The sequence below is a fragment of the Hipposideros armiger genome, unplaced genomic scaffold, assembly GCF_001890085.2.
Source record: "Hipposideros armiger isolate ML-2016 unplaced genomic scaffold, ASM189008v1 scaffold_505, whole genome shotgun sequence".
Classification (NCBI taxonomy): domain Eukaryota; kingdom Metazoa; phylum Chordata; class Mammalia; order Chiroptera; family Hipposideridae; genus Hipposideros; species Hipposideros armiger.
In genome coordinates, this window is record NW_017731855.1 from 1,308,841 (window position 1) to 1,316,047 (window position 7,207).

The 7,207-nt window shown below is 43.2% G+C and overlaps 1 pseudogene; it reads right to left on the reverse strand.

The window, feature by feature from the left end:
• Positions 1-1,822: 1,822 nt before the first annotated feature.
• Positions 1,823-3,171, reverse strand: LOC109396160 (cAMP-responsive element modulator-like; annotated as a pseudogene).
• Positions 3,172-7,207: the final 4,036 nt, after the last annotated feature.

Here is a 7,207-nt window from a genome sequence, read left to right on the forward strand (position 1 = left end):
CCAAACCTAACCTCATTTAGCAGTCAGCTTGATGCTTTTTGTCTCACACTGATGAATAAATTCACTCGGGCATTCATTGTTATGCTTGTTGTGTTAAACTGAAACATAATCTTATTCTAGCAGCCATCTAATTGTTTGTGTTGCCCAGTGAACCTTAACCTCATTCCAGCAGTCATCTTCATGCTTGTTGTCTCACACTGAACCATAACCTTTCCCAGTGACAATTTCCTGCTTTTGTCTCACACTGGACAAGCGTTCTTCTTTGTGCTTGTGGTTTCAAAGTGAATCTTAACTTTATTCCAGTGGTCATCTTTATGTGTGTTGTTTCATGCTGAACCTAAAATTATTCCATCAGTCAGATTTATATATTTGTTATCAAACACTGAACCCTAACTTTATTCCAAGTATCATCTATGCTTGTTGTCTTACTCTGAACCTTAATATAATTCATGTACATCATTTAAAAAAGTAAATGTGATGGGGTGGTAGAAGAGGGTAAATGGGGTCAAATACATGGAGATGGAAGGAGAACTGACTCTGGGTGGTGAGCTCACAATGTGATATATAGATGATGTATTATAGAAATTTATACACTTGAAACCTATATAATTTTACTAACCAATGTCACCCCAATAAATATAATAAAAATGAATAAATAAAAAAGTAGGGCCAGCCGAATGGCACGTTGGTTGGGAGTTGGCTTGGGACGCCAGCTCTGAGCAGCAGGGCCCCACTTTGGATCCCACATGAGGGCCAGTGACGCTGCACCCTCTACAGCTAAGATGGTGAACAACAGCTCAACCTGGAGCTGGGCTGCCGTGAGTCGTCGGCGACTGCAGTGGGCTGCCGTGAGCTACTGTGTGTGGCCAGCAGCCGGCGTGAGCTTTCGTGAGCTGCTGTGAGTGGCCAGGATGGCTGGTGAGCGACTGCCTCACTCGGGAAGAACGCAATGATAATACCAACATGGGCCAGTGAAGCGACGTACTCCACAGCTAGACTGAGGAACAAAAGGACAGCATCTTGTCTGTTCCTCTTCCCCGATTCCCCAGCGCTGTTCCCCTCCCCCAATTCCCCAATGACATCTTTGAGAAAAAAAAAGTAAATGTGACTGTTTCTGTTTGGTGATTACTATTTTAAATAAAATGATCTGTCCAATAGCTATAGTAAAAACAAGTTACTTTCGGCCTTTTGAACTTCCTTTGCACAGCCCACTCCAAACTCTTTGGAGTGTACTTTCTTTTCTAATAATGGCCCTTGAGCCATTCTCTACTACTGTTCGGGCCCGCTTCTGTTTCTTTGAAATGTATTTTTTCTTCTAATAAACTCTTTTTCTGCAACTTAAAAAACCAACAACAAACAAATCATTTTCCCATTCTCTTTTAGGAAAAAAATGCAGCACAAATCAACTCAGTAGAGAGTAGTGAAAACAGAATTACATATAAAACATAAATTAGAAAACAAAAGTACTTCTTCTAGATTAGTAAGGTATATATTTTTTGGTAACAAAAGGCAACAAGAATGAAATATAGATATTTGTATCTTATCATGTTTGCTTGCATTATAAAGACAAAAACCAATTTAAACTTTTACGGGAGATAAATACAAACATATAAATCGGGAAAAGTGTCCTTTGTTTATTTTCACCCCAAATTTTCTTCTATATTCAGTGACAAAATTTTTACTTTTCAAAAGTATAAGACAGCTATCTGTACAAATTTCTCATTTTAACAAAAACTTCACTTTATAATACATAAACTAGGTATTAATGATGCATTTTTAAATGGAACAATTTAATGTCAAAACCTGTGTTACTTTACTGTAACTAGAGAAGATTTAAGCCTAGCACTGTATACCTTACTGCAGCATACACATGGTATTGCCCCGTATGCTAGTCAATACTGCTGTGGTATTGATGTTAGGTGGCATTCCTCATTCCTCTGAGTTTTCTTCTTCAATCTGGAAACACCAGGCCCATCAGAGGAAAGTTCATTCAGTACTTTTCTGTAAAGGGTCTTCGTGAAAGGATTTCTCTGTTTATGAGATTTGATTACACCTTCTGATTCAGCAGATCCATCTGTCGCTCCAGTTGCTGCTACCTGAACAGTTTGTATTTGTGGCAACTGAATAAAGGCTGTGGTGTCTCAGTTACTCCCTGGATATGTACAGTTTGGCCTGAGGGCACCTGCACCAGAGTTACAGCTGGGGGGGCCGGTTCTGGTACCTGATCTAGCTGCAGAAACCTGAGCTAAAGCAGAGATTGAATTTTGATCAGTCTGAGTCTGCACATGAGCAGATTTACTCTCTGTCACACAATATTACACAGAAGCTGCTCCATCCTGCTGGGATTCTGCTCCTCCTGCTGGGATTCAATTGTTTCCATGGTCATTTGTCTTAATGTGTTTTTTTTCCTGCCACATTTGTTCATTATTAAGGCATTTGTAATTAGTGCTTCGCTCCTTGCCTGTTTCCTTCTTCATTTACCCACCGTGATGTGATTTCTGTAGCAAACCACCTCACTGATTGCAGAGGGGAGACAGTGGAGATAATGAGCTCACTGCTGACTTGGGAGCAGCACCGCTGCCCAGCAACCCTGCCCAGGTGGCCCCACATGGCCCCCAGCCAGCTCTGACTCAAAGCCATGCTTCTCTACCTAAGTGGGACCTGTAGCAGTAGTTTTTTATGCTGTTGTCACATACTGGACATTAAAAATATTTGAGTCTTCATCTTCATGTTTTTTGACTCTTTCTTAGATAGGACGAGCGGCTCAAGGTCTGGGCAGTTCTTACTAAATGCTATTCTTGCTAAATGCTCAAATGTAGCACAGCATTTTGCTGACCAGCTGCAACTAGATGAGCTTGACTGGAATTGCAACCGGATAAATTTAGCCAACTGCAAGGAAGAAATCAATATGTAATTAACTAAATAGTACATCTAAGCAATGGCCGAGCCATTTGGGGAGACAGAGCTTTGGATGTGTGAATCCCGTCCCCTTCACTTGCTGCAAGTAAATGAAACTACCTAACGGCAACCATGTCTTGTTCCTGAATAGAACACCCCAAGCAGCAAATCCCTTGAGTTTGGTAACATCCTGACCAGTAACAGTTCCAGGTTTTATCATCATTCTTGTTGTCTCACAATACACCTTAAACTTACTCCACTGAACATCCTCATACGTATCTCACTTTTAAACTTATCCCAAGGTCAGCTTCATGCTGTGTCTTACAGTGAAACTTACCCTTTTCCAGGCTGGTGAACTTTGAATCCTAATGGTCGTGTGTAGATGCAACTGGATGCTGAGCACTCTCCCAGGCCAGGGGAGAGTGAGCCATTGTTTTGAGGGCAAATCAACTTCTCCATACTAAAGATGTTAGGCAGCTAAATCCTGTAGCGACATGCACCTTTTATATGACTTTTACTAAGAGGCTTTCTGGCATCACATGGCAGAACTGAGTTTTCAGTCCCACTTTTAACAATATGGTGACCCCACCCCTTGTGTATGTGGTACTGGTAGAGCTATATTAATCCAAGAGCTTGTTGATGCTCTTAATTTCAGGGGACTTTAAAGAGATGAATCAGAAAGAAGGGGTGTGGGAAAGTTAAGATAATGCCCTTTCATGGGAAACCAGACTCCAAAGCTTGGAGATTCTATTGTTCAGAACTCTGCATCACGAAGGCAGTCTACATGGAAGTTGAAGATGGCTGAGGTAGACAGAGCATCTGGCTTTGACTTGATCACTCTCATGCAACGTGTTGCGGACACAACACAGAAAGATTTATTCAACTTCTATAGTTATTCAATAGCTGGAGCAGTTGAGGGATAAGGCTGAAGTTGCATTGAGAGGGGGTGTTCTGAGTTAGCATAGGGCTAACAAGAGTAATTCCATTTTAAAGCCAGGCTCCATCCTGTCAATAAGGTCAGGAATGCAAAGGGAAAAGCCGGAGACACTGATTAACCAGCCGCTGCTCATGTCCTGAATGTACATAACTAAGGGAAGAAAAACACAATGCAATCAGCAGACCTTGTAAAATAACCAGCATGTTCCGTTCTCATGAAGTTAATCATTGTTTATAAGAAAAACCAGAGATTGTAAAACTCCTGTGTAAGTTTGCTTTTACAGAACTTGAAAGATAACCCTATCATGAGACAAGATTGAGCAGACATCTGCTGACCATGAGATGGAGACATTGTTTGCTGACCAAAGCGATAACAATCGTGAGACAGTCCATCAGGTTCCCCTCCCTAGCCCCCTCTCCCTCCCCGTATAACTCACAAAAGCCCCTCACACAGCCCTGTGGGGGACCAGCCAGCTCCTTCCTTCTTGCTGGGTCCCTGGTACACTAGCTATCTCTCAATAAAGCTTTGCTTGCTGAACTTCATATTGGGGACAGTGCTCATTTCTGTGACATTGGGACCCAAGAACCTGGCATTAGTCGGCTCTGGCAACAGTTCAATTTATCTGTATCATGCTTTTCACTTCTCTAAAAGCGTAAAATCTGGGCCAGTTTATGTAGGAGTGATAGCAAGGGCTTTGGTAAGACTGCAAGAAAATGTCTTTTGTTTTGGAAGGGAGTATGAAGAAGAGAGTAGTTTAAAGGGTATTAAGAATTTGGCACGGGGCCAGCCAAGTGGCGCGATGGTTAAGAGCTCGCTTGGGATGCCAGAGGGCCCCGGTTCAGATCCCACATATGAGGGCCAGTGACACTGCCCTCTACAGCTAAGATGCTGAACAACAGCTCAACCTGGAACTGGGCTGCCGTGAGTTGCTGGCGACGGCATAGGCTGCAGTCCCTGTTGCAGTGAGTTGCCATGGGCTACCGTGTGTAGCCAGCAGCCAGCGTGAGCGGCCAGCAGCTGCAGTGAGCGGCCAGCAGCTGCAGTGAGCGGCCTTCCAGAAGCCGGCAACTGATCTGCCTCACCAGGGAAGAGCGCAATGATGGTACCAACTTGGGCCAGTGAAGCAGCGTCCTCCACAACTAGACTGAAGAACAAAAAACGACAGCAACTTGTCTGTTCCCCTTCCCCTAATTCCCCAGCACTGTTCCCATCCCCCCCAATTACCCAATAAAATTAAAAAAATCTTAAAAAAAAAAAAGAATCTGGCACGAAGTACAGATTCATCCTGGTCTTTTTTCCCTTCAGCACATAGCACTTCAAAATGCAGACCGTAGTGAAAGGTGAAGACAGTGGTAGGAGTATCCAGGAGAGGATCATGAATGGAATCCATCATTGCCCTGTTGAAAGGAATTCTGAGTGCAGCAGTAAGAGGCTGCATGCAGTCGATGTGGACTACTCATATTATTTCAAATAAAAATGTAGAAGAATTCTTCAGTGACTCAGTAGTTATATATCTTTTGAATGTAAACTTGTTCTCTATGCATCAGGTTTCCAGGTAATTCTTGGAGAAAACTGTGTTTTTCAAAACCAGTGTTGGGGATTGAGAATGGGTTTCACGCATTCGAAAGAAGGATATATTTTATTAGCTTTGGACCCTTAAATATGTGAACTTCAGCCTTGCTAGATGTCTGAGAAGTCCTATCTGACAATGCAAGCTAGAAAAGCCTGGAGAGAGACAAGCCTATGTCACTCTGGTGAAAAAAGAATCTACCACCACCTCTAATCCCAAGTCGTTAAAATTCCAGAGTTGAGAGGCTGAGTAAACAGATTACTAAAGAGACTAAAGGATGAGCTGCCTTCCCATACATTCAGTATCTGCCACAGAGGACAAGAAAAGAAGCAGGGGCTGCCTAAGTCTTAAATGTGAGCTTTGGTTCTTTGTAAGAATGTTCCGTCCATATGACTACTCGTAGACTAGAAATGAGAGAGGGTTTCAGGAAGAAAATGTTCCACAGTCTCTTGGAGGTGCTCAGGATGTTTCTCTTCAGGATGTCACGGTGACTGCAGGTGTGAGAGGGCAGTCTCTGCCCTCGCCTGATGGTGAGCTACTTGGGGGCTGATTCATCTGGACGCTCCCCCATCACCTTGATTGTAGCCTAGAAACCCTCAGCACACTATGAAACAATCCCTGCTGATTCAGGTCCACTGCTGCAAAAGCTTCCAAGTGCCCATCGCAGGTTCTGTGTGCTTTCAGGCCAGGCCAATATGGAATCCCAAGGGAGAGCTTTCTCAGCCTGGTGTGGAGAGGCTCGGGCTGTCCTAGGTCCTTCAGCCTCCTGTTTTTAGTGCCAGCCTTAATAGCTGGGCAGCTATGAACAGTTGCTGTAAGACATACCTAAAATGGGCTCCCCAAAAAGCTTCAAAAGGGAATGGAGAATACAAGAACGCAGGCATTTAGAATGGGGAACAAGGCCATTTACTGTGTCACTGCCACTTCACGAGCACCAAGGACACTCCTAAAGACATTCAAGTAATTGAGAGGTCCAAGACTGTATTCTACATTTGTGCCTTACAAATAGAATCCTATTTTCTAGGGTCTTTAGGATACTTCCTGAATTTGATCAAACGTAAGTCTTAAAAATACCAGAAAAAAAGCAGAAATAAAATCAACCTCATTTTCTAATCACAATGCAGCAAAAACAAAACTTAAGAGGAAAAGTGGTGATATTATACAACTCTTGGATAAAAGAGGAAGTATTAATGAAAGCTGCAATAACAATTTTGAAATTATCAATGACACTGTGACTGTTAATTTTACATACCAACTTGATTGGGCTAAGAGAAGCCCAGATAGCTGGTAACATAATACTGGGTGTGTCTGTGAGGGTGTTTCCAGAAGAGATTAGCATTAGATTCAGTAGACTGAGTACAGAGATCCACCCTCACCCATGTCGGCATCATCTAAGCCACGAGGGCCTGAATAGAGCAAAAAGGCACAGGAAGGGCGAATTCCCTTGTCTCTTGTGCTGGGACCTTCATCTTTTCTTGCCCTTAGACACCTGAGCTCCTGGTTCTCTGGCTTTCGGACTTTGGGACTTACAACCATGGCCACCCAGGTCTCAGGCCTTTGGCCTTGGACTGGGAGTTACACCATCAGCTCCCCTGCTTCTCAGGTCTTCAGAATCAGACTGAAGTATACCAATCGGCTTTTCCTTTTTCTCCAGCTTGCAGACTGTAGATTAGGGGACTTCTCAATCTTCCTAACTGTGTGCATCAATTCATATTCATTCTCTCTCTCTCTCTCTCTCTCTCTCTCTCTCTCTCTCTCTCTCTCTCTCTCAGTTGTTTCTCTGGAGAATCCTGATCAATAAA